This window comes from Pelodiscus sinensis, chromosome 2 (genome assembly GCF_049634645.1).
Source record: "Pelodiscus sinensis isolate JC-2024 chromosome 2, ASM4963464v1, whole genome shotgun sequence".
NCBI lineage: Eukaryota > Metazoa > Chordata > Testudines > Trionychidae > Pelodiscus > Pelodiscus sinensis.
This window is the reverse complement of record NC_134712.1, coordinates 151,594,162-151,619,827: the sequence shown is the minus strand read 5'-3', so window position 1 is coordinate 151,619,827 and position 25,666 is coordinate 151,594,162. Positions and strand designations below refer to the sequence as shown.

General features: G+C 44.8%; 1 protein-coding gene across 3 annotated transcripts in view; it reads right to left on the bottom strand.

Moving 5' to 3' along the window:
• Positions 1–25,666, bottom strand: part of GALNT1 (polypeptide N-acetylgalactosaminyltransferase 1) — a 147,360-nt gene that overhangs the window by 111,450 nt on the left and 10,244 nt on the right. For 2 of the 3 annotated variants that reach the window (XM_075921643.1, XM_075921642.1), the window contains one exon: positions 475–656. The exons of the other annotated variant lie outside the window; for it this stretch is intronic. The gene's annotated coding sequence lies outside the window, so the exon portion shown is untranslated. The remainder of the gene's footprint in view (positions 1–474; positions 657–25,666) is intronic. 3 annotated transcript variants of the gene reach the window in all.

Genomic DNA, 25,666 nt, shown 5'->3' with positions numbered 1-25,666 from the left:
TTCTAGTAAGCCTGTTATGGATAAATGAATTAATTAATAATCAAGACAACTAGTGGCGAATACCATCCTTCTGAATCAGAAGTTTTCATACACAGAATCCTCTGTCTGAAGAACAGACTTGAATTCAGGCTTTATGTTGAGAGAAGAATGAAAAAATTGGTGTTGCTTTACACCTCCTTTGAAATTCTAAATAAAGGATATTTCTAATCATCAGTAGTGAAGCAGTTATGAGTATAACTAAAACATCACTAATTAAATGATTATAGAGGAGGTTTTCTGCTAACTATTCATAGCTGACATGAGACAGAATGGCCTTGAAGTGACAGAGAGGGACTTAAACTGAAGTCCATGATGCCAAAGAATAAGATTCTGCAAATCCTCCTTTCATTCTGAGACACATTGGATATAGACAAGCCTTACTGTAGCAATGTCAGCTGGTTTATGTTCTAGATACTTTACACCTTAATTACTCACCTTTTCTGAAGATTTATAGCCATCTGGATGGTTTGCTAGCATTGATGCAAGTGTGCAATAGGATTGATCTGTTGCATTGTTGTGGAGAGCAGGTGGCAGGAGCCATTAAAAGGCAGACAAGGCTAGGCTGCTCTGGCATACACATAGAAGAGGATTTCTATCCAGAAGACCTTTATACTGTCCTAGAAGAACAAAAATCAAGTTAAGCGCCACATTCTTATCTTCTAGATTTCCTATATCAGTTTAATATCACAATTCTGAAGTTCTGAGGAAAAGAAGAGTGAGCTTACAATAGCTGTTGGATGGAAGCAGTGAATTCAATCTATATGAAGTGTTAGATCTAGCCTCAGAAGGGAAGAGAGTCAAATGTCACCTAAACTTTTCATCCCATGTAATTGTTACTGTAAATGGAGGTTTGAACTATTTAAATTTAAAATTAAAAGTTCCCTATTTATGACCATTTCAAAAATGTCTCTTTCTCCAGCCAGCCAAGATATGACATACATATCAGTTAACTAACAACTGTGTAAGCTGGCTGAAGAACTATTTCGCCATTTTCAAATGTTCAAATTTCCCATACTTGGTGAAGTCTGGTGTGTTTAGTCTAGGCACTTTTTTTTTCTTCAATAAAGCAGCTTATTTTTGAATTTTGAGCAACTTTTTCAATTTAATTTTTTAAAAGGATTATTAAAAGGCTATTGAAAAAAGCTGCTGCAATACTAAACTGATATGGGTATAGTGTTTAATGAGAACAAATGCCTTCATGCAACTTTATGGAAAATACTTTAATAGTGAAAATTTGCAAATGCAAACAAAAAAATTTTCTAAACCTATTCTTGTGTTATCTGTTAAGATTTTAGCAGAGCATAATGAAGCCCTGCTGGCTCTAAGATAGCTGCATGTTCTTCTTGCCAATCTGGTACATAAAGGGGCTGCTGCTGGGACAACTTAGATACAGGTAGTAAATTCCTGAATGAAATACACACTTTCCATAAGAGTGCTGTAATATCACACAGGAGAATGTTGGAAGTGTAAAAATGATGGAGCTAGCCTTTTTTGATGCAATCTTAGCCCACAAATACCACACTTTCTATTCTGAGCTAAGTTTCTCATAACATATGCTGTGAAAGGAGACTGATAATTTAGCATAATGTTTCTGTGTTATATTGTCCATATCCGTGGTATTCAACCAGTTTTGAAGTACAGGCAGTCCCCGGGTTACGTACAAGATAGGGACTGTAGGTTTGTTCTTAAGTTGAATCTGTAAGTAAGTCGGAACTGGCATCCAGATTCAGCCGCTGCTGAAACTGACCGCCAGTTCTGATTTACATACAGAATCAACTTAAGAACCCCAAGCGTCCCCGAGTCAGCTGCTGCTGAAACTGATCAGCAGCTGATTCCAGGAAGCCCGGGGCAGAGCAACTCTGCCTTGGGCTTCCTGTAGTCAGCGCTGGTCAGTTTCAGCAGCGGCTAAATCAGGACGCCTGGGGCAGAGCAGCTGGGGTGCTGCTGGGTTGCTCCAGTAGCGCTGCTCCTCAGCACTACTGGACCAACCCAGCAGCACCCCATCTGCTCTGCCCCAGGCGTCCTGATTCAGCCGCTGCTGAAACTGACCAGCAGCAGCTGAATCAGGACCAGAGCAGCTGGGGTGCTGCTGGGTTGCTCCAGTAGCGCCGAGGAGCCGCGCTACTGGAGCAACCCAGCAGCACCCCAGCTGCTCTGCCACAGGCGTCCGGAGAAAAGCCTAGTCTGCTGGAGAGGGAGGGGGGGCGTACTAGCTGCGCCCTCCCCCCACCCCAGAAGACCAGGAAGACACGGGCGGCGGACCGAGACGCACCGCGGTCCCGCCGCCTGGGTCCTCCGCGGCTTTGCTCCCAGTCTCCCTGGTCTGCTGGAGACCAGCAGACCAGGGAGACGGGGAGCAAAGCCTCTGAGGACGCCGGCAGCGGGACAGCCGCGGGGCGTCTGGGCTGTCCCGCTGCCGGCTTCCCTCGCGGCTTTGCAAAGCCTCGGGGAAGCCAGCAGCGGAGCAGCCCAGGCGCGCCTGGGGTGCCTCGCTGCCCGAGCCCCCCCGCAGCTTTGCAAAGCCGCGGGGAAGCCGGCGGCGGAGCAGCCCAGGCGCTCTTGGGTTGTCCCGCTGCCCGAGCCCCCCTGCCGCTTTGCAAAGCCTCGGGGAAGCCGGCAGCGGAGCAGCCCAGGCGCGCCTGGGGTGCCCCGCTGCCCGAGCCCCCCCGCAGCTTTGCAAAGCCGCGGGGAAGCCGGCGGCGGGGCTAAGCCCTGGCGCGCCTGGGGTGCCCCTTTGCCCGAGCCCCCCCCTCCCCCCCTCCGCGGCTTTGCTCTGCATCTTCCTGGTCTGCAGACCAGGGAGACACAGAGAAAGCCCCAGAGTACACGGGCGGCAGGACCGCGAGGTCCCGCAGTCCGTGTACTCTGGGGCAGCCCCGTTCGTAACTGCGGATCCGACATAAGTCGGATCCACGTAAGTCGGGGACTGCCTGTAGTAGCCACTATAGTGGCTACTGCTATAGCAAACTAGCCACACTCAACTGGCCAAATAGCCACTCTCAACCAGCCAAATAGCTACATGTGGCCAGCATGCTGAACACCACGGGTTTAAATAATATAAACTTAAATGGGGAGAAAAAAAGCAGACATTGATAGCAATAAGGACAAATCAGTACTTAGGAACTGCAACAAATACAAGATACAAAAGATACTAGTGAAAAAAGGACCCAGTAGGATTAAAAATCAGAAGACTTAATTCCTTAACTATATCAGTAAAAACCCCATATCCTAGCAATGTTATAGGTATGATCAGGGCTCGACAATTAATATAATCTACTCGCCCATGGCGAGTAGATTACAAGCTGGCACAGCCGCACAGCGCAATCACCGCATGCCGAACCGCGCAGCTGGCAATCGGGGCTCGCCGCGGCTTGGCGAGCCCTGGGTATGATAGTAGACAAGGATAAGAAGATTATAAATCATGGAGAAAAGGCAGAAGTATTCAATAAATATTTCTGTTCTGTAGTCTGAAAACAGGGTTATGTATTCATATGGCACCATCTTTATTAAATACTTTTTTTCCAACATTAAAGATGCAGTGTATTAGCAGAATTGTCTTACGAGCTCTTAGCTCCATTAAAGGTGATTCTGAACAAGTCCTGGAACAATAGGAAAGTCTCAGAGGAGTAGCAGAACCTAATGTTGTGTCTATACATGCAAATGGTAAATGAAATACAGGCAGTCCCCGGGTTATGTCAATCTGACTTACATCGGATCCCTAGTTACGAACAGGGGGGGTGCGCAGCTAGTGCGGGGTGCCTCCCCCACTGTCGCCGCCTCTGGTGGCGCTGGGGGCACTTCCCCCCAGCAGACCAGGGAGACGCGGAGCCCCTTATCCCACCTGTCCCGTGGCCGACCGGTTTTGGCAACTAGTTTTACTTACTTTGAAAGTGTACTTTTAAACATATTTAAAGTACAGGTTGAACCTCTTTAGTCTGGCACACTCGTCTGGAATGATTTTAGTCAGCCAGATGTCCATTTGTGTGTGACCAAGTTTCCCGAGGTCTCAACCTGTATTCTCTTTATGACATGAGGTTACACTGCAGCATTCTATTAAATCTTTGAGAAGTGGATGGGAAGCATACAGTACACCATGAAATCAATGAACAAAAAATGCTGTTCCAAGTAAAAAGGTAGCTGGCCTAACAGGAAAGCTGTAATGGCCAGTTAAGTTACAAGTGATTTTATATATTTATCCCTTTCCAATTCTCTTTACCACCTTTTAGGTCTTGCAGACTGTACATCCATATAGTACATACATCTCTTAAAACTCTAGCTTTATTTTAAATGGAGAACTCAAATATATACCTTGTGCCAATATTAAGATTCATCGCATGGAAAGATAATGTACAGTTGGTGGCTCCTGCTGTGCAGAAAGGAAGCAAGCAAGACAGGCAGGAAGCCTGGAGGGGCTTGCCAGTCCTGCTCCCCTGTCATCTGGCTTCCTGTCAGTCTCACTCCTCACTGCATAGTGGAGGAGTGAAACAAGCAGAGAACCAGAAGATAGATCTGTTCACTTTCTTGCTAGAAAGAACCCCAACATTGGCCACTTCAAACTGGATTTGTTCACTTCTCCAAAACAGCAGGAGAGCAGGACAGATAGAGATCCAATCATGGCAGTCAAGGCTGCCCAATCACTTCACCAAAAACCCACAATAGGGAAGTAAAGCTACTCTTACCCCTTCTCCCCGCCCACTGCTTTCTATGAGTACCAGGCACATCTTACCATACCCCAAACTCCTGCCTATTAGCCCTTCATTTTTGGTTTTTAAAAATTTCACTTGTTTTTTTAAAACTTCATTTATTTTACCTCTTCTCTCTCCCCCTCCCCCCAAAAAAACCTGAAAACAAAAAGGCATTATATATAGGTGCCTTCTACAGGATTTTTCCACCGTCTTGTAAATAATTTTATTCAAGCCATTTGTAGGTCCAGTATCATGTTACTAGAGAGTAGGTATATTAAGTTGTGGGTAATTGACTAATCGAATAGCCGATGCATCTTGCATCAACTAGTCGATAGGGCATCTCTGCCTTTGAAGTACAGAAACAGCCCTAGGGTTATTGCTACACTTTAAAGGCAAAAGTGCCACGTGGAGCCTGGGGTCAGCTGGGGACTCCAGGCTAAACCCAGGCTCCATGCGTTGCTGCCGCTTTGACATGCCTCAAGGAGCCTGACTCTGGGCTCCTGCAGCAGCGTTTCAAAGCAGCAATGCTGCACAGAACCCAGGGTCAGCGGGGACTCCCCAGCTGATCCCAGGTTTTGTGCAGCGCGCTGCTTTGAAAGGCCGCCGCAGGAGCCCAGAGTCAGGCTCCTCACAGCATGTCAAAGCGGCAGCAACATGTGGAGCCAGGATCAGCGAGGAAGTCCCCACTAAACCCTGGCTCCATGTGGCACTGCCGCTTTGAAATGCCAGGATGAGCCTGATACCAGGTTCCCACAGCTCCCATTTCAAAGCAGCAGTGCCGCGTGGAGCCCAGGATCCGGCCCCAGGCTCCATTGATAGAGGCAGTGAGGAGGGTTGAAGCAACTAGTCGACAAGTCCTTCAGATCCCTACTAGAGAGACCACTTCTTCTGATCCACTGAAGTGATTTCTATGTTCAAACAGGCATAGCAAGGATCACTGATAGCACTGCAGCCTTCTGTCCCCAAACTATATCTGGTACAGTTCATCTAGGTACCAAGGAGACTAATGATGACTAAGAGAAATAACTCAGAAATTTAAAAATGACTAAAATTGAGAAAGTATTTAAGTTGTTTAATATAACAATTGTAAATTTACAGTTTTGCAATTTATGCAACAAATCTTCTGAAAAATTAGTGGAAGATCATCAAAAACAAGGTAAGTCAATTTCAGAGTTCCCTCAAAAACTTAATTTCTAACAATTGCAGAAGACTGACACGAAATTTTATCTGTCCCCTCCACAGACTGGAATGTGCCAGTCAGGAAGACTTAACTCTCATACTTCATATAGTATTTTCTTTTTATATATTTTAATAATTTTATATATGAGCTTTTCATCTAAGAATCTCTAAATACAAACATAGGCAAATACTATCACAAATTTACAGATGTGGAAATGAAGTACAGGGAGATTAAATTCCCTGTCTATTGTAAAAGGTTACTCAGTCAGTGACAGAACTTTGAACAAAATTCAGGTCTCAACTCCCTACTTCTGGCTGCTACATTAATCTACTTTTTAAAAAAATCTTAAAAGGTATGACAATACAGAAGTGGTTGAAAAATACATCTAACAAAAGGCTTCTAAGGTAAATTCACAGAACTCAATTCCCTTTACAAAAGATGCTTTATTAACCAGAACAACGGGATCAACAATTTCAGGAACCTAAAAACACCTTGTCTTTTACAAGAGAAATTTCCAAAGTTTAAGACTGAAATTATTTCAGTTTCTTTTCGCTACTAGATAACAGCATCCATTTATTTGATCCGTGGCCAAAAAAAACCAAAAACTAGAATTAAGCAACTTCTGTCCATACAACCCCTTTATTTTATCTGTTTTGGATTGTACTGATTTCTCCTACCTCACCTTACATGTCTTCTCAGAAAAACTAATCACTGTTTCATTGGCAGCTAAAACATACAATTTGGTTATCTGCAAGGAAACACTGTGGTCACAATCTGAGCTACAGTCTCAGTCTTACAAGTACATTAAAATTAAATAATACTGCCTAACAGCATTCCTCTGTTTTTGTTGGACAACCATGCCAGTTTCTCATTTTTATTTTTGGTTTTACTGAGGGACACTTCGAAGTGTCTTAAATCTGATAATGGCAAACTGATGGATCTTCTCATAGTGCATTTTAAAGAGCAGCTGATGGATCTTCTCATAGTGCATTTTAAAGAGCAGAAAAATAGAAACTTCTTGTGAACAAAGTTTTCTGCTTCCATGCATTTCACGTAAGCTTCATGTATGCATAGGGAACTAATTCTAAACACTTCTAAAGGCTTATTTTTCAAATAAGTTACACAAAACACTTCATTTTTTTGAAGAGAAATCCATGGGCATGTTACAAAACTTGTAGAAAGTAAAAGAATGTTTATTTATGCTGCCTTCTTTACCATACTCTACACCAGTGGTTTGCAACCTGTGGCTAGGACTCTGACCTTAGACTATGTCTAAGATTTTCAAACATGTCTGCACATCCAAGCGAAAAAATTATAGGTGCCTGCAAATGAAAAAAAGTTAAAAATCACTGATTTAGATTGTATTAGCCTTACTTGGCTAATGTCTGCAGTACTAATCCATCAGCCTGAATCAGCACCTAGTTTTTTCCTACCCAAAACCAGGATATTTTCAAGACATAAAACATTTTTTATTTTGTTCCCTTCACATACCAACAGTCTTGGATTATTTTATTTTTATAAAAAATTATATGAACAGATAGCAAGTCAAGGACTGATTTCAAATTACGCTGTTTGATCCTGGCAACAACTGTAGCTAAGATTTCAACTGCAAGGCTGTAAAAAAAATTGAAACCATTTCCCTCAAATGATAACTGTCTTCTGCAGCAGCAACTAATCAAAGTGCTATTTATTTTACTACTAAGACTCTCTGGCATAGTTGACAAATTCAACTACTACTTGCCTTTCTGGTAGCCTTAACTGTCTATAGTGGAAAAGCCCAGACCTTGTTTTGCTCATATTCCCCAAGGATAAAAACAGTAACAAGTATCACATTGAATAGCTATTTAAGAGAAGCTCAGACTTGGGCATGTCCAGCAGTACATTTTTTCCAAGTTTCAAACACAGTGTCCCTAATATTGTGTATGTCACTATCAATTGGGCCCATCCCGTCCTCCTTTAACTAACATTCATTATACTGCTCCATCCCTGAATCAGCTCCATCCTCGTTGCTCCTCTCCCATTTAGCCCCTTAGGTCTCCCTCCCCTCTGACAGGAAGATATTCTTGTGCATGGTGTCATTCAGTCCATTCCTGGTTTGTTCTCCTCAAACCGGCAAGGAAATCCCTTACCCACTTGATAGTGCTTTAAACTCATCCCATTCTTCTGAACATAGTATCTATCTTTCTCCACCTGGTCCTCCCTCTTTGAAAACACTCTTTCAGCAGTTCCAAAAACTGCACATTATGACTAAATCAGGGGTGGCCAACCCACGGCTCTCAAACCGCACAGGGCTCTTTGCTCAAAGAAATGCAGCTCTTGCTAGTTCAGAGGCACGAGTCCAGACTGCTCACAGCTGCTCTGCACACATGCCCCAGCACCTAGAAGGAGAAGCACATGGTAGCTACAGAGAGACCCAGGCATTAGGCTAGAGCAGGGAGGCTGGGGGTGCCTAGCTCTAGGGAAGGGGTAGGTGCATTGGGTTAGAGCAGGGGGGCTAAAGCACCTTAAACTCAAAGTCTTCATGGATGCAGAATAAAGCAGCCAACACTGATGTCATATTTAAATTCCAGGGCAAAAAAAGAATCAACACGTACCTGGTTTACACAGTGTTCTTTTAAAGAAAATTCATAGGCTATTGTTTGCCAGACTGAAGCAATTATTATGAGATATGAACGTCTCCCTTATTGTTTTTGAACCTGTCATATTTGCAGTCTGGGACAGACCTGAATTTTTAGAACTATAAAAAGCCATAATCTTCATAAGATTTAAAAAAAGAGGAAACCATACCAGAGATCAACAAGCTGGAGTGAAACAGGCACTTCAAATTGTGCTAATTTACTTCTCAGTTCAGTTTAATTTAAAAAACTCACAGGACATAATAGGGCAGCAATGTTAAATTTAAAATACATGGTGGAGATGCTTATTTTTACTGTGAGAATATTACTGTATTTTCAAAGGGTTTTTTTTTAAATCTGATGTTTGTTCCTTGTCAAGTTCTCTGAAGATCTATGGACTGACCATGAATTTAAGTGACTAGAGACTTTTTTATTGGTTTTTGTCTGAAATGTCCTGTAATATTATTTTGAGAGAGGGGAAATAAATACATAATACGTGGTTCTTTGCACTCTATCCACGGCTATTGTGGCTCTTAGTCTATCTCAGAGCTACTCAACACGCAGCCCAAGGGCCACATGCAGCCCGCATCCCATTTCTTTGTGGCCTGCGGTGCAATATGGGTTTACGCGGGGATCAGCATGTGGCCCGCAGATGGGATCCTTTGAATATGGCCTCCACTGGAAACACACTTCACAACAGCAAGGCATCTCCCAGGCGGGGTGAGTACTGAAAGACGCAAGTGGATGGGCTGGCTGGAACAGATGGGTACAGGGTGTTGGCATTTCTAGCCTGCAGGGAGGACGTACCAGGAACACTGGGGCATTATGGGAAGTGTTGGCTGCTTAGCCTTGTAGGCAGAGCCAGAGAGGTGATGAGTGGCTCACACTAGCCACATTTGGGTCCAGCACCACAGTTTAAAGCTTAATCTTTGTATTCATGCCCGTCAGTGTGAAAGAAGCTATTTGCATTTACATGCAAATATATATGCAACCACACTTAAGTTGTGGCCCTTGGCATGTGCTGTGAGTATCACTGTGGCCCCCGGGACTTTCAGCGTTGAGTAGCCCTGCTCTAACTGGTTGGCCACCCCTGCCCTAAATAGTCATGCCATCAACAGATAGGGCTGGGGTGATGCCTGATGTCCAGTGTAATCAGTAAGCAGAGCACTTCAGCAGCCACCCAAGAGTGATTCAAATGTTGTTATATCTTAAAGTGACAAGTCATTTTGGATTTCTCAAGCTTTTTGGTGTCCAGCTTGACACATCTTAAAGGGTTTGGCTGTCAGAAGGACAGAGCTCAGTATTTTCTGAAAATCTAGCCCCTTCAAAACAGCTTGATATCCCTAAAGATAAGTATTTTTATTTTTTAAAATCTTCACCTTAATTTTATATTTCAGAAGATATTCCATGGTGTTTTGTATTCGTAAATGTGATATTGACAAAGTAATTATGTTAATTGGTGATTTAATGACATTTCAGTAATTTTTGACTTATTAAAATATGCTATTGCAAGTGTTTTCATAATTTGCATATAAGATGGAAGAACAATATAAACCATTATAAGTTAAAATACTGACATTTAAAAGATTTTGGAAAACAGAAAATTAAAATATTTACTTACGTACAGAAAGAGATCATCTAAGATACATCAGCGAGCAAACTGAAGAGGGAACAAATACAATCTGCCTAACAAGGTACAGTACTTCTATGTTCCAGGGACTCCAACCACTATTATTCCCAGGGCTCAACAAATTATGGAAAACCCTACTTGCCAGATGAAAAAGGGACTTGCCACCTCCTCCCCAAAAGTGTTTTTTAATGGCATAAATTCCTAATAAGAATAAGAATGGTAATTACTAATAAGTTATTAATAAATATCACCCAAGTCCTGCCCTCTGGCTCGCGCCCCGCCTCCTCACACTGCAGCTGCACGCAGGCAGCCCAGCGCTGAGAATCGCCGCACTTCCCCCTTCCCGGCAGCGCTCTGCTCCTCCACCGGCGAGCAGATCGGATGAGACCGCGCCACGCATAGTGCGGGCCGCGGCCAGCCTGTCACAACGGCCCAGTCCGCCCTTGCACTCGCCAGCTGGTAAAATCTACTCACCATGGGCAAGTGGGTGAGTATTTGTTGAGCCCTGATTATTCCAATTTCTATGACCAGACAAAGGGAGACCTACAAAGACCTCTGAGATCAGAGGTAGAACTTTTAACAGTACTTCTCTGAAATCATGAAGCTTGCCATGACCTACAGAGCTGCTGGATGATCAAAGTCTGGCTTATCAGTCTTAAAAATTAAGTTCCCAATAAAAAGGGCATTTTTTGCTCCTTCTAAAAGTAGTACTGTTTATTAGGGATGTTAAATATTGTTTTAGTAATCATTGTAGCCACAACAATTTTTCACAGTTACATGGTTACTAAAATGCTCCCCTCAAGGGCAGGGCCGGCAGCCAGTGCACTTAGGGCTCCACTCCCACGCAGGGCATCAGATTGAGTTGGCCCAAAAAATCGTCTCCTCATGCAGACCCGACTCCTGGCTACCACTCTGCACTCCTGCATGCTCTCTCAGACGGTGGGCTGAGACTGAGCCAGCCTGTCCAGGCTGAGTTTAAAATATAGAGCATATGGGAGGGAAGAAAGGTGTCAGTTACTGGGACCATTAACAGATAAGCAATCATTTATCGGTTAAACAGTTAGCTGGCTAGCCACTAACATCCCTACTATTTATTAGGCATGAAAGCAATTCAAGAATGAGGGCATACACGATTTTTGTAAAAAATGTAAAAGGCTAAAATTTATAGTGGATAACTTTAAAGGATACCAACCACCTTAAAATCGCATGTGTCTCAAAAATGTCTTATCTACAAATACCCTGTGGACACTAACTGAAATATAAAAAAATGTTGTTTTGTTTATTCACTTAGTATCCTCAGATTTTCAGTTTCCTCTGAGTAATCAATTTCCCCTTTTGCCTGTGTGGATTTTTCCACACAGTTAGAACCAAGAGAAATCATTTATAGAAGAAAATGTGATTGAAAACACACTAATATTGACAGAACTCACAGTCAGGTGACAACTTCTGAAACTTTGTACCTATTTAAGTTCTGTAAATACATGTTTAAATAAAACTCAGCTGGACATCATTCAGCCAATGAGGGTCTAGGTATTCTAGTGGTAGCTCTTTAGCCACATACACACTGATGCCTGGTCTACACTGCACAGTTAGCTTGATACAAGGCAACTTACGTTAACTGTGGCTGTATCTACACTTACATTTCACTCCTGCTGACGTAACCCCACTAAGCTAAGTGAGTGGCAGAGTGTCCAGGTCAATGTACTTAGGCTGATGAAGGAAAAAAAAATTATTATTAAATTAAAGCTTTAAAAGACAATCCTTCTAAAAGCGCACCAAAAGACTAAAAATAATAAAAAAGTGCACCAAAATGTCTCTCATAAAGTTTTAAGCTTGCAATGTAGGAGAAAGATTGGTTGGCTAACAGTTAGCAACCTTGAATCGTACTTAGCCAACCAATCTTTCTCCTACATTGCAAGCTTAAAACTTTATATTTGACATTTTGGTGCACTTTTTTTTATTATTATTTTTAGTCTTTTGGTGCGCTTTTAGAAAGACTGTCTTTTTAAAAAGGTTTTTTTTTATTATTTTTGTCTTTTTGGTCTTAAATCTGCTGTGTTTCAAGTAAAACTCCAAGGTTCATTTTGATATGCTTATATATTTTGACGTAGACTTTTTTACAACTTTTTTTTTTTGCACAAGGTATTTATATATTTGATGTAAATGAAAACCAGCTGTGTGTAAGGCAATGATAAAGTTTTTAAGGTGATCGACCAATTGTTTTGTTGGTGAAAAGGAAGAAGGCTTTGAAGACACTGTAATTCTAAGGCATCTTTATGACAAACAGTATTGCCCATTCATTTGTTTGGATCGATTTCATCGATCTCTATGCCTTCTAAAGAACGTATTCAACTGAGTGCCACAAATGGCTGAGTTGGCACAAAGTATTGAAAGCCAAGGATCACAACTGCTCTATCCACTGTGGTCTCTTGTAGTTTGTAGATGGTGACAGCATACGTATGAATGATTGGAAGCATTCGCCGCTCCACCAAGCCATATCAAAAATTCGCTTGAAATTGACGTGAAAGGTTTGGTGATGTGCTTTCTGACATTGCCTTTGAATTCAATTTCAACTTTAGAGATATCGGTTTTGTGAATTTAGGTGCGGCAGAAGTAGGGCCATATTATATTGGTGATGGTGTCAATTTTGATGTTGACCAAGCCTTTTGCTTGGTCAACATCGTACCGAAGCATAACTTTAAGCACCCAGGTATATTCTAATTCTCTTTAGAATGCCTGCCATTCGATTGATCTTTGTTGGGATAGCTTGATAAAGGTTAGGCATTCTTCTTCTCTGCTCAATGAGGGTATCTTGCACTGTGATTGTGAACATTTGGAGGTTCACATTGTCTAACCTGGACAAAACTTGATTATTGTGGTCACTACCATTTTACAAGATGGCGTGATTCTCAAAGCTCTTCCGAGTGAAAAGTCCCCTTGTTGTTGGCACCCTCACATTTACGCAGTAAAATATTTATTCATTCCCGTGTGAGTTTTTCTTCTTGAAGATTATTTATAATTTCGATAAATGTTGTATCCATTGCTGTCACATGTTTTCAGTCAATTCACAAAAGCTAAAGAGGCACCAGAGATGCACAGTAGGTCTCATTGAAACAGGTTGCTTATAAATAGGACTGCCTGATACTGATGGAAGTTGAAGGAGATCACCAAAGAGCAAAATGTTCAAGTCTCCAGCTGCTCCCAGTGTGGCTAGACTTGAACCCACCACCCTGTGCTCCCCAAGCAAATGGCCTATCCCCTAAACCACTCCAGAACTTTGCAAAGTCCTTCCAACCCTTCCATTATAAATACAATGCACACCCATATGTTTGTATACATATATGCATGTGTGTGTTAAATTTGAAAATCCCTTGACAGACAGACAAGAATGATAGACAATCTTTCTATTAAATGGCTAACAGTAACAAATGCAGTGATTACATTAACTGTTAGCTCTTGGAGGCTGCTATTCAACAATGCACCATCCTGACCTGGTCACCATTGAGAACTTAACTGCCATCCCCTTTAAAGAACCACAGATTTTGGAAATACTTTTTCCTGATTGGATGGTTTAGCAATTCTACAGTGTGATATGCAATTGCTCAGCTGGCCATACCAGTTCCCATGCTGCAGATGCATGCCCAACAGGAGTAGATAGGACATGCTGGATCTCGCAGATCTGGGGAGAAGAGTCTGTGCAGGCACAAGCTCCGATTAAGCCATAGAAACATGGACATCTACGAGCAGATTACTAAGGGCATGCAGGGGAAATGCCACAAAAAGAACCAGCAGCAGTGCCACAAGTGCCCACGGAGTTACAGCAGGAATACCAGAAGGCAAGGAAAGCCAACAGCAGATCTAGTGTGGAGATGAAGATACAACACTTTTACAAGGAGCTAGGTGCTATCCTTCCAATAACTGTGCATGCAGCATGCACAAACTTGCTTGGACTCAACATGAGCAAGCACTTGAAGAAGAACCAGGGGATCCAGCTACACAGTGTTCCAGGATGTTTTTGATTCTACTACAGTCCAGCCAATCTTGTCAGTCAACCATCGGCAAGCCCAAAGCAGGTGAAGGAACTGCTGATATTCAGTTTGCTTTGAAATTATAGGGATGCCTGGGGTAACCCCAATCCATGGCAGGCCCAGTGGAGCCAGAGCAGCCTCTTGCCCCACTTGTTAACCGGAATCAGTTAACCAGTTCACCTTTCACATCCGTAGTTTGATTTTACTACACAGCTATTTCCACAAGAAACTCCTTGTTACTCAGCTTTTCTGGCATCACATAATATGTAGCAATAGTGCACAGAGTCTTTCTGGGATCTGTTTGTAATATGATCCAAATTCAGCCTCTTCTTAAAATACTAACCAATTAGCCCGTCATCAGATGGGATTTTCAGGTCTTTCCTCAACATCCTATCCCCTTTCTATCTTGGTCTTCTCTCCTGAGCCTACAGTCTCTCGCTCCGTCTCTCTCAGCTCTCCCTCTCGGAGTGCAGAGCCCCAACGGCTGTTTGAATCACTTGCTCCCGCGTGGCAGCACGGCTGAGTGGCTCCCTGTGAGCTCCAGCTGCCCCCCCGCACCATTTCCCTTCACCCCAGTAATGATCCTGCACCCTCTCCCTCCCCCCTGCCAGGATCTGTTCACGGCCAGGGGGCAGGGCCTGGAGCCACCGTCACAGCGCACATCACCGCCCCGCCCCCCTTCGCCTCCCACTATGGCACTCGGCTGACTTCCGCGCTCCTCGGCCAGGCTGCCACAGGGGAGCAAGCAGAGCAAGCAGCCGTTTGGGCTCCCCCGCGGCGGCCCAGCCAAGTGGCGCAGAAGTGAGCCAAGCGTCACAGCGAGAGGTGAAAAGGGGCGGGGGCGTGCCGTTGGCTCCAGGCCCCGCTCCCCAGCCATGAACATCACGGCCCACCCCCCTACCCCGGCGCTCAACTGACTGCTGCACCGCTTGGCCGGGCTGCCGTGCAGGAGCAAGCGACGCAAGCGGCCGTTTGGGGTCCGCGCCACTCCCCATGCAACAGTGTCCCCCAGCCAAGCTGTGCTGCATGGGGAGCGGCACGGACCCCAAACGGCTGCTTGCTCCGGCGTGGCAGCCTGGCCAAGCAGCACGGTAGTTAGCCGTGCGCCACGGCAGAAGGCAACAGCGCCCCCCAGACGCAAGACTGTAAAGCTACTGCATTACAGACGCACAGACATTGGGCTACTATATATATGATTTCATCTACTGCCTTCTAGGGATGTTAGGAAGTGTCATGTAGCCAACAAAAATTGTTGGTTACACGATTAACTGGTAATTGGCTCTGCATTTAAAGGAGCTTGGGAGCCGGCACACAGGCAGGCTGGCTCAGTCCCAGCTTGCACTGGGTCCTGGCAACCACCCCTGCTGTGGCTCTGCATTTTAAATTTTAAATGCAGAGCCACAGTGGAGGTAGCTGTTGGGACCCAGTGTGAGCTGAGACTGAGCAGTGTGCCTGTCTACTGGCTCTCAAAATCCTTTCAATAGAGTTGCAATAAGGGTAGCTGCCAGGACCTGGCGTGAGCCAGGACTGAGAGAGTCTGACTGTGCGCCCACTCCCAAGTTCCTCTAATGCAGAACCACGGGGAGGGAGAGAGTTTTGCCAGTAGCATTAACAGATAAGCATCCACTTACAGTTAATCGTTTAACTGGCTACACTATTGCATCCCTCCTGCCTTCTTCAGGGTGCCTAACACTAGTGCAAAAAAGAACCCCAGCTTCTCAAGTTGAATAATCAGAAAACAAGGAATATGAAATTAGTGACCACTTGTGAAAATTGTAACTCATTTGTCCAGCATCAAAGAATATGCAGAGGCAGGGACAGAATCTAATCCCTTCAGGGCACCATACCCTGCCTCATTCATATACTTTCCAACTTCTGCAACAAATGATACAAGTCACACAGACAACAGTCTCCTTGACTCTCTGGACGAGGGGTAGGCAATAATTTTTTGCCGAGGGCCACTTCAGAAATTTTTGAAGTGGCCTTGGGCTGCTCCGAAAAGGGTGGGGGGGTTCAAGCACAGACCATGCTTCCCTACCCTCAGACCATGATTGGTCTGAGGGTGCGAAAGTACCTTTGCTCCCCCCAAAAGGTTCCCACTAGACGCAGTCTCCTCCCACTGCCAGGGGCATGAGTGCTCTCCCTTCTGTCCCCAGGCAATCAGGGCCTGGGGGAGGAGTGCACAAAGCCTCCTCCCACCCTGCCAGGAGAGAATGATGCTTCTAAGCACTCCTTGCAGGGCAGGGCAGGGCGGGGCAGGGCAGAGGAAGCTTTGCACGCTCCTCCCACCCCCAAGACAATCAGGACTTGGGGGAAAGAAGCACATGAAGCCTCCCCCGACCCTGCCAGGAGCTGTGTGCTTCTGGCATGGTGAAGGAAACTTGGTGCACTTCCATCTGGCCCCAGGCTCTCATTGGCCTGTGCAGGCCCTTTTACCCACCCCTGCTCTGGACTCATATATATTGTGTGGAAGCCTATAGCAAGAATACTGAGTACCCAGGAAAGTGTGCCCGGTGCCACAGCTGGGAACAACAACTGTAAGGAGAGTCTCGCTGAGATGATGCTTCCTTCAGCCAGATGGCTCTTGGCACAAGCAAACTAGAACAAACTCTAACAAGTTTTTACTGAGTATATGTACCTGATATTTCAAAGGCTTATCACTTGGCCAGATTTGAATGTTTCTCCCCTCACATCCTCCATAGTACAAGGGGTGAATCTGATAAAACCAATCCCCCAGACAAATTTCAAGACCTTGCTCCAAATCATAAAGGCACTAGAATTTCTGAACTAAAAAAGTTTCTTAAAAGACAATGCATTTTCCAAAAACATGGGCACACTTTCCCTGATTTCCTTCTCAGAAATAAAACTTTACTAAAATGTTCCAAACATTTTAACCCAAATGACTAAATTTTGGTAAAGTTATAAGCAACTAAGCACAGGGTCTTACGAGATGTAGAGCTACCTGAACTTTATATTATATAGAGCTGGTAATGCCATTTAAACAACTAGACAATTCATCCAGCATTGCTTGGGTCCTTAACTGGAATAAATTACTCTGGAACGAGGCTGGGGATTCTATACACAAGCTGCCCCGAAAAGAGGACAACGCCATCCCTCTCTCACTACAGCAAGCACAACAGTGTGAGGGGTGCATGTTAGTGATGTTAAAATTAGATTAATAAATAAAATAGTTGATAGAATGTCCATTGACTACTGAATTAGTCAATAAGAGCTCTTCCACTTTGAAATGTACCAAGAGCCCACCCAGCTGTTACCGCATTTCAAAGGCGAAAATGTCACATGGTGTTCCACCTTTAAAATGTACCCAGCAGGGGTTCTTGTGCATTTCAAAGACTGAAACTCAGCATGGAGCCTGGGACCAGCAGGAGACTCGCTGGCCCAGGCTCCATACGGTGATTATGCTTTGAAATTCACAAGAGCCCCAGTGAGGACTCTTGTACATTTCAAAGGTGGAGCATCACAGAGCTGGAGCGAACCGGCTTTTAAGCTGGTTTCCCTCCCCCCCCCCCCCCCAGTACCCTCTCCTCTTTCAGCCCCCCCTTTTGCCTCTTTCTGATAGAGACAGTAAGGGGAGAGGGGAAGCAACTAGTTAACTGGGGTGTAGGCTTTAGCTTATTGGATAGCTGACCAGTTGATTAGTCGCTTACATCCCTAGTGCATGTGCACCGGTTTGGGAATAGACAAACACACAAGCAGAACAAACTCTCTCAAAGATATAGTAGATAAGTAATGACAACAAATAAAATGAGAATTTGGTACACATTAGGCTACTCTCCTTCAGCATGAGGACACTCCTGATACTTCCAGTTAGGAAACTAAGATAGTGTTGCTTAAAGTATTTACATCTTTAAGTTAAGAAGTGACCAAAAACTATCAGCCAAAATATACTGTAAATAAGTTACCCATCAAAACCAGAGATGCTCAAAACTGGAAGCTTAAAAAAATGGTTTAAATAGCACCCAACATCATACAAAGTATTTTTCCCCAATAGAGAAGACACAATCCTTACCCAGAGGACCTGTCAGACTAATTTTAAACAATTCAATCAGAGTGCGCTAAATAAAGCGGTGCTGAGGATAAAGATGGAAAAGCAATCAATAGGATTGCACAGAAACTTAGGGAAGGCCAGAACTACAGAACACTAAACTTAAAGAAAATACGACAACCTAATCTAGTAAGTTGGCTGGAGGCATCACAAAATAGCAAATCTCCAGGAGGAATTTCAGAGGTAAGAAGGTAGGAATTGGTAGCTTAATAAGAGAGTTATAATTAGGTATGTGAACGAGTAATCAAGTAGTCAACCACGCAGGAACTTATTGGCAGGGCTCAACAATTAGGGCAATTTACTCGCCACGGGTGAGTAGATTTTAGCCCAGTGCGGCTGCACAGCGTGGTCTGCGCATGCACAGCGTGTGGTTCCGCTTGGCAAGCCCTGCTTATTGGGTAGCACTATCAACCACTCAATCTCTCACTAAGAGCACAGAGCTCTGTGCTCTTAAAGGGACAGTGGATCCAATGCACAAAGATGCTGGCTCAATCTCTGGTCCTCTGCTGGGTCTCAGGACAACCCCCACCCCCGGCTGCCACTCTGCATTCTGAAAGGGACAGACCAGCAGCAGCTGGTCCCACAGGTGTCTCTCAGCACAAGCCCCACCCCACGCCTCCCATTGCTGCCGCTGCTCTGTCCCTTTAAAAATGCAGCATGACAGTGGAGCAGTGGAGAAAACTTCTGGGGAGACACCCCACCCCCCAGAACCAGCTGCTGCTACTCTGTTCCTTTCAGAATGCAGAGAGGTAGCACAGGGGTTATCCTGAGACCCGGCTGGGGACCAGAGATCTTTACATGCCAGCTCCTATCTGTCCCTTTAAGAGTGCAGAGCAAGGGGGAGAGGGGAGAAGTTGTGCTGAGACCTGGAAGTGAGCACTGTAACTGCCTTTCCCTAACAACTAGTCGAGTAGTCGATGGACTACTCAACTCGCAAATTAATCACTACTTAACATCCCTAGTTACAATTTTCCTCAATTAAAAGGCCACTTTTCTTCATGTAAAACCAGCTCTGCTCACGGACTGGCTGCCTGTCGCTCCGTACTGCTGCCTCTGATACAGAGGTAGCAGTGTGGAGTGGCAGCAAACCCTGTATGAAGGGGGAAGGGTTGAGCTCCCGCACCCAACACGAGCTGAACCCCAGGGCTGTTGCTACACTTCAAAGGTGAAAGTGCTGTGGGGAGCATGGGGTCTGCCCATGCCCCCTGCGGCATTTCAAAGCATCATCGCCATATGAAGACTGGGGTTATCAGGGGATTCCCCCGATGACCCTGGGCTCCACACAGTGCTGCCACTTTGAAATGCTATGTGCAGCCCAGGCCAGTTGGGATCACAGGCTCCATGTGGCACTGCCACTTTGAAACACCCCCTTCTCTGCCCGTCCCCCTTGCTGCATCTTTCTAATAGAGGCAGCAATGGAGGGGGGAAGCGACTAGTCAAGTAGCCTGTTGACTATCCAATAAACATTTGCTCATTGTATAGTCAAGTAGTCATTCATATCCATAGGCTGGGGGAGGGAAAGGGGGGCAAGGAGGAATGTGTTAAGTCCATACGTTTTTGCTTATCGATTAATCAACTACACTATTACATCCCTAGCTTTTAGGAGAGGGTAGTTTGATGAAAGGCTATTTGCAAAAGAATACACAGGTGTTCAAAAACTAGAACCCTCAGGTGACAGTAAAGATTGTGAAGCAGTCTATGACGTATGACAGTTGTGAAAGTGTGCACCCATCAGTGAAGGAATATACAGTGCATATTGTCCAGCAACTTCTACTTTCCTTGCTTTTGTGGATTTATATCGCGTGTCTTATGTACAGAACAATACTGACTGCTTCCTAACCAAATCAGTGTATTGCTTAACTTTTTTTATTTTATGCTGATTTGGTTGGCAGCAATTGTATGTGAAGAAAGGGGTGGAATTATCAAGGGCAGACTAGAAATTGCTGATGGAGAAATTTTCACCTTCCAGCAGCTGTGCACAAAACCATCTAAAGTAGGATAAAATCTAACAGAAGGACTAGCTGCTGAGAAGTTAAGTGTATTCGGTTCTTACCACACTACTATATCCAATGCATAATTTTTAGTGATTATGGAAATGTCATTTTTAGCCATTAAATTCAAGTATTAAAAACATCTATTACTAATTACATTACAACTACTTGAGTCACCACAGTTTATCTACACATGTATTACTAATCTTTTATCAGACCAACTTTGATTAGTGAGAGAAGATTTTAAGCGACACAGATCTCTGAGAAAGATACTCCAAGCATCACAGCTAAACACCAAGTGGAACAGTCTGTTTAGCCAGTTAGCAAGGCCATTCCTAAGACAGAATAGGGCCCAGGACAACCTCCTTCCCAGGCCCAAGCCTCTGCCCTGCCCCCACTTCATGCCTTTCTCAAAGCCCCTGATTCCTACTCTCTTGAACAGCAATTGGAACCAGTGGAACTGAGATGGCCCCCATGCCACCCAAGCTCTGCATCTCCACCAAAGCAAGGAGTGGGGGGGGTGCAGGATGACTGCCCCAAACCATCTAACAGACTCTGGTAGTTAGCACATACTCTAAGGCAGCACTTCTCAAACTGGGGGTCCCAACCCAAAAGGTGATCACAGGTCTATTGTAGAAGGTTGCAAGATCAGAAAAATATTGTTCAGCGCTCAGGGCTGTGGAAGGTATATTAGTCACTATTCTCTATCAGCCATTCATGACAGACAGCAAGCTGCTACCATTCTGGTGCAGAAAAGTAGAATTACCACATCTTACACACCATATATGATTACATGCTTCATTTCATGCTCCTGTCAGTATGTACAGGCAGTCCCCGAGTTACGCGGATCCGACGTACGTCGAATTCGCAGTTACGAACGGGGCTTTTCTCGCCCCGGAGGACTGAAGCGGCAGGACGCCCAGATGCGCTGCAGTCCCGCCACCCCCATCCTCCAGGGCGAGAAAAGATGCTCCCCGTCTCTCTGGTCTGCAGGAAGACCGGGAGCAAAGCCGCGGACCACGCCCGCAGTGGGACAGCCCAGGCGCGCCTGGGCTGTCCCGCTGCGGGCGTGCTCCAAGGCTTTGCTCCCCGTCTCCCTGGTCAGCAGACCAGGGAGATGGAGCAAAGCCGTGGAGGACGCGGGCGGTCCCACCACCCATGTCTCCCTGGTCTGCTGGGAGGGGGGGGAGGGTGCAGCTAGTGCCCCCCCCTCCTCCCCCCAGTAGACTAGGCTTTTCTTGCCTACGCCTGGGGTAGAGCAGCTGGGGTGCTGCTGGGTTGCTCCAGTAGCGCGGCTCCTCGGCGCTACTGGAGCAACCCAGCAGCACCCCAGCTGCTCTGCCCCAGGCTTCCTGGAATTAGCCGCTGATCAGTTTCAGCAGCAGCAGCTGACTTGGGGACGCCTGGGTTTCTTAAGTTGAATCCGTATGTAAGTCAGAACTGGCATCCAGATTCAGCCGCTGTTGAAACTGATCAGTTTCAGCAGCGACTGACGCCAGTTCCGACTTACATACAGATTCAACTTAAGAACAAACCTACAGTCCCTATCTTGTACGTAACCCAGGGACTGCCTGTATAGTAATTTATCATCTTTTTTGGGGGCTGGAGATCATCAAAGTAGGGATGCAAGGGACTTGATGACTAACCAATAAGCAAAAGCTAATCAGATAGTCAACCAGACCCTCAACAAGTCACTTGCCCTCCCGCCCTCTTTGCTGCCTCTATCAAAGGCAGGAAGGGAGGGGGAGCTGGCTTAAAAGCCAGTTCCCCCCAACACCGTCTCTAGGGACGTATGGGGGTAGTGGGGACCGGGTACGAGCTGGGAATCAGCTGAGTCCCAGAAGCTGCACCTCTGCTTTTTAAGTGTATTAAGAACCTACCAGCTCTTAATACATTTAAAAATCAGAAGCAAAAAGCGGGGGAGGGAGGGAGAAAAGGGGCAGCATCAGCCAGGACAGCTGACACTGGGCACCCACATTGCTGAGCTTTAATCTTTTAAATGTATTAAGAGCCTACTAGGTAGGATAATTTCTCAAATGATTCTTGGCTCATGCTAGGTCCCCCACCGCTGTGCACCAGACTTTTAAATGTATTAATAGCCGACAAGCTCTTAATACATTTAAAAGGCAGAGCCGCAGCAGGGTTAGCTTCTGGGCAGGGAGCTAACCCCATTGTCGCTCTCCCGCTTATTGACTAATCAACTAGTTGATGGAAAAATCTATCAACTAGACATTTAGTTGATTAAACTAAATTTAACATCCTTACATCAAAGCCTCAAAAGAGTTACCAGAAAAAAGTTTGAGAATCCCTGTTCTAAGGAACCAAATTGCTGAAGAAAAATTTTAATCAAAACCCAAATTCAAATACTGTATTCCCTATTAAAACCTGGATGAAAAACATGCACCATCACAGAAAATTCAAGGCCAAAAAAACCTAACCATGTGCAAAATGTTACATTTGGTCACCTACATTGGTGGGGAAGGGGGGGAGAAGATAGAATGTGTATGCCATTTTATAGCTTTTTAGAATGAAATCTTATCATGAAAGTGCTACCAGATACCTCCATGATAGTAATACTACAAATCAGTTTTCCTCTTGGCCATTACAATTCATTTCTCATGCTTGATCAGCTACCTGGCAGTAAAGTTTTTGTACCCAACCTCTTTTTTCTCCTCCATCACAAACAATTCATAGCCATAGAAGGTCCCTTCTCAGCTACAATCGACCGATGATTTCACCCACTAACTTTACTACTCTGGTTCCCATTCACCAATGATTCCACTGATTCCTTGTTGAACTAAGAGTTAAAACTTCCTTATTTTCTAACTGAAGTGACAAGAATCTTGTTCTATCAGTTTCAAGAAAACCGTATCTCCAGTACAAAAAACTTTCAAACATGTCATTTATATAAATGTACCCATGACCGTTCATGAAATGGAAAAAAACCACCTCAATAGGTTTTTTTTGGAGGGGGGGGGGAGAGGGTTTTTTTTTTAAAAAAAGAGAAAATAGTATTTTCACACACTTTTTCAGAAATCATTTCTGACAGCCTAAAGGACAACTGAGAAACTTGAACACCATAGTGGGAAAAGCAAACAAAGAGATAGCCCCGTACAGGTAGTATCACCAGCAAAATGGATTGAAAGAAGTTAACCCAATGGGAGAATAGATTCAAAAGGAAAGGACAGATTTATGTAATATCTTAGATGACAACAAATTTGAACTTCAGAAAGAGGAGACAGCGATCAAAAAGGATGGTCGTCTTGTTAACAAACCGAGACACTCAATAACTGGGTTCAGTTTCAAAGCTCTACAACAGATTTTGCATTGTCTCCACAGGGAGCTCAAATTATGTTTTCCCTTTTGTAAAATGAGGATTATAATATAGCTGTATCTCACAGGGGTGCTGAATGTGACGCATGCATAAACTTCAGTGTTGAGGGCCAAATAATTTGATAGCAAAAAAAAGTCAGAGTCCAGTACCTTTCTGCAGGTAGCACCTGCAAGATCTGAATTCTACTGTGATGTATGATACAAGCTAAACAAGTGACTTGACAGGTAAATAGACCTGAGTCACAGCTGTATTAAATTTCCACAATCTCAATTACAGGCAGTCCCCGGGTTACGTACAAGACAGGTACTGTAGGTTTCTTCTTAAGTTGAATCTGTATGTAAGTCGGAACTGGCGTCAGCCGCTGCTGAAACTGATCAGTTTCAACCGCGGCTGAATCTGGATGCCAGTTCTGACTTACATACAGATTCAACTTAAGAAACCGAGGCATCCCCAAGTCAGCTGCTGCTGAAACTGATCAGCGGCTGATTCCAGGAAGCCTGGGGCAGAGCAACTCTGCCTCGGTCTTCCTGTAGTCAGCCGCTGGTCAGTTTCAGCAGCGGCTGACTTGGGGACGTCTGGGGCAGAGCAGCTGGGGTGCTGCCTGGTTGGTCCGGAGCGGCGCTGCAGGACCAACCCGGCAGCCCCCAGCTGCTCTACCCCAGGGGTAGGCAAGAAAAGCCTGATCTGCTGGGGGGGGCACTAGCTGCACCCCCCCCCCCCAGCAGACCAGGGAGACGGGGGTGGCGGGACAGCCCAAGTCCTCCACGGCTTTGCTCCATCTCCCTGGTCTGCTGACCTGGGAGACCCGGAGCAAAGCCGCAGAGCACGCGGGCAGCGGGACAGCCCAAGCGCGCCTGGGCTGTTCCGCTGCGGGTGTGCTCCAAGACTTTGCTCCCCGTCTCCCTGCTCCCTCCTTTCCCCCTGGTCCGCTGGACCCCCCCAGCAGACCAGGGAGACCGGGAGAAGCTTTTCTCGCCACGGAGGACACAGGTGGCGACCCGGCGCCCGTGAGCTCCAGGGCGAGAAAAGCCCTGTTCTTAAGTGCGGTTCCGACATAAGTCGGATCCGCATAAGTCGGGGACTGCCTGTACTATTGCTCGACACTTTTGATATATGACAAACTGATTTGTCATATGATTTCACCTATCACATGCAAGAAATTCTTTCACATGAGAAGTTATGACCTCAAGAACTGAGCAATAGTGATATGGACGTAATCCAGTAAATTTCACTCTGATGCTCCTTATAGGGAATTGCTATTTTGTAAGAACTGTGGGCACTTAATCAGTCTCCACTGGGAAATTTTACAAAAAAGTAAAGTGATTCTATCACCTGTGCAATTGACCTAGCCTTACAAAAGCTTCCTACATTTTTACTACTCAACTGAATCTGTTAAAAAAATCTATTTACAACCTAAAAAGCAAGTTTAAATCTGTAAGATAAACAAGGTCTGCCAGCTGGATCCTCATCTACATTAGTGCTGCAATAAATAAATAATATATCAACTCCTGTTTAGCTAAACAGAGTAAAACGGTCTTTCTTTGTTTTTTAATACTTCTTAAAGCAAGCAAAACTACAAAATGTTCTGTTGATACTATATGGTATATTGATAAAAGACTGAAAACACTTATTTTTCCACCCTTACAAAAAGTGCCCCCAGCAGCTGCAGTTGCTGCTGATCCTGCTCTCAGTGCTAAGGAAAGCTCAACAAGACCAGCAGCGTCAAAGACTATTCTACTAGTTCTGCTCACTAACAGCATCATAACCAAAATCTTCACCCATAGCATCCACCAACTGGAAATTTCATAAGAGCAGGGAAAAGGTGAAGATCGAGTTATGTGAAAACTTACTGATCCTCTAATGAGATAAATACTAATCAATAAAGCATTAGCCTGTGCAATATTTTCAAAACAATATTTAAAGTATCAGCCTGTCTAGTGAATGCACGTGTCAGTCTATAGGTGTGTTTTTTTCCAGTTAATGCTGTCTTAACTAAATTATGCCAAGGTACTGTAACAAATGTCAAACTCACGCACTGAAGCTCCTGAGATACATGAAATAGTATGAATTAAAAATAGTACTTGATTTCCTTCCTGGC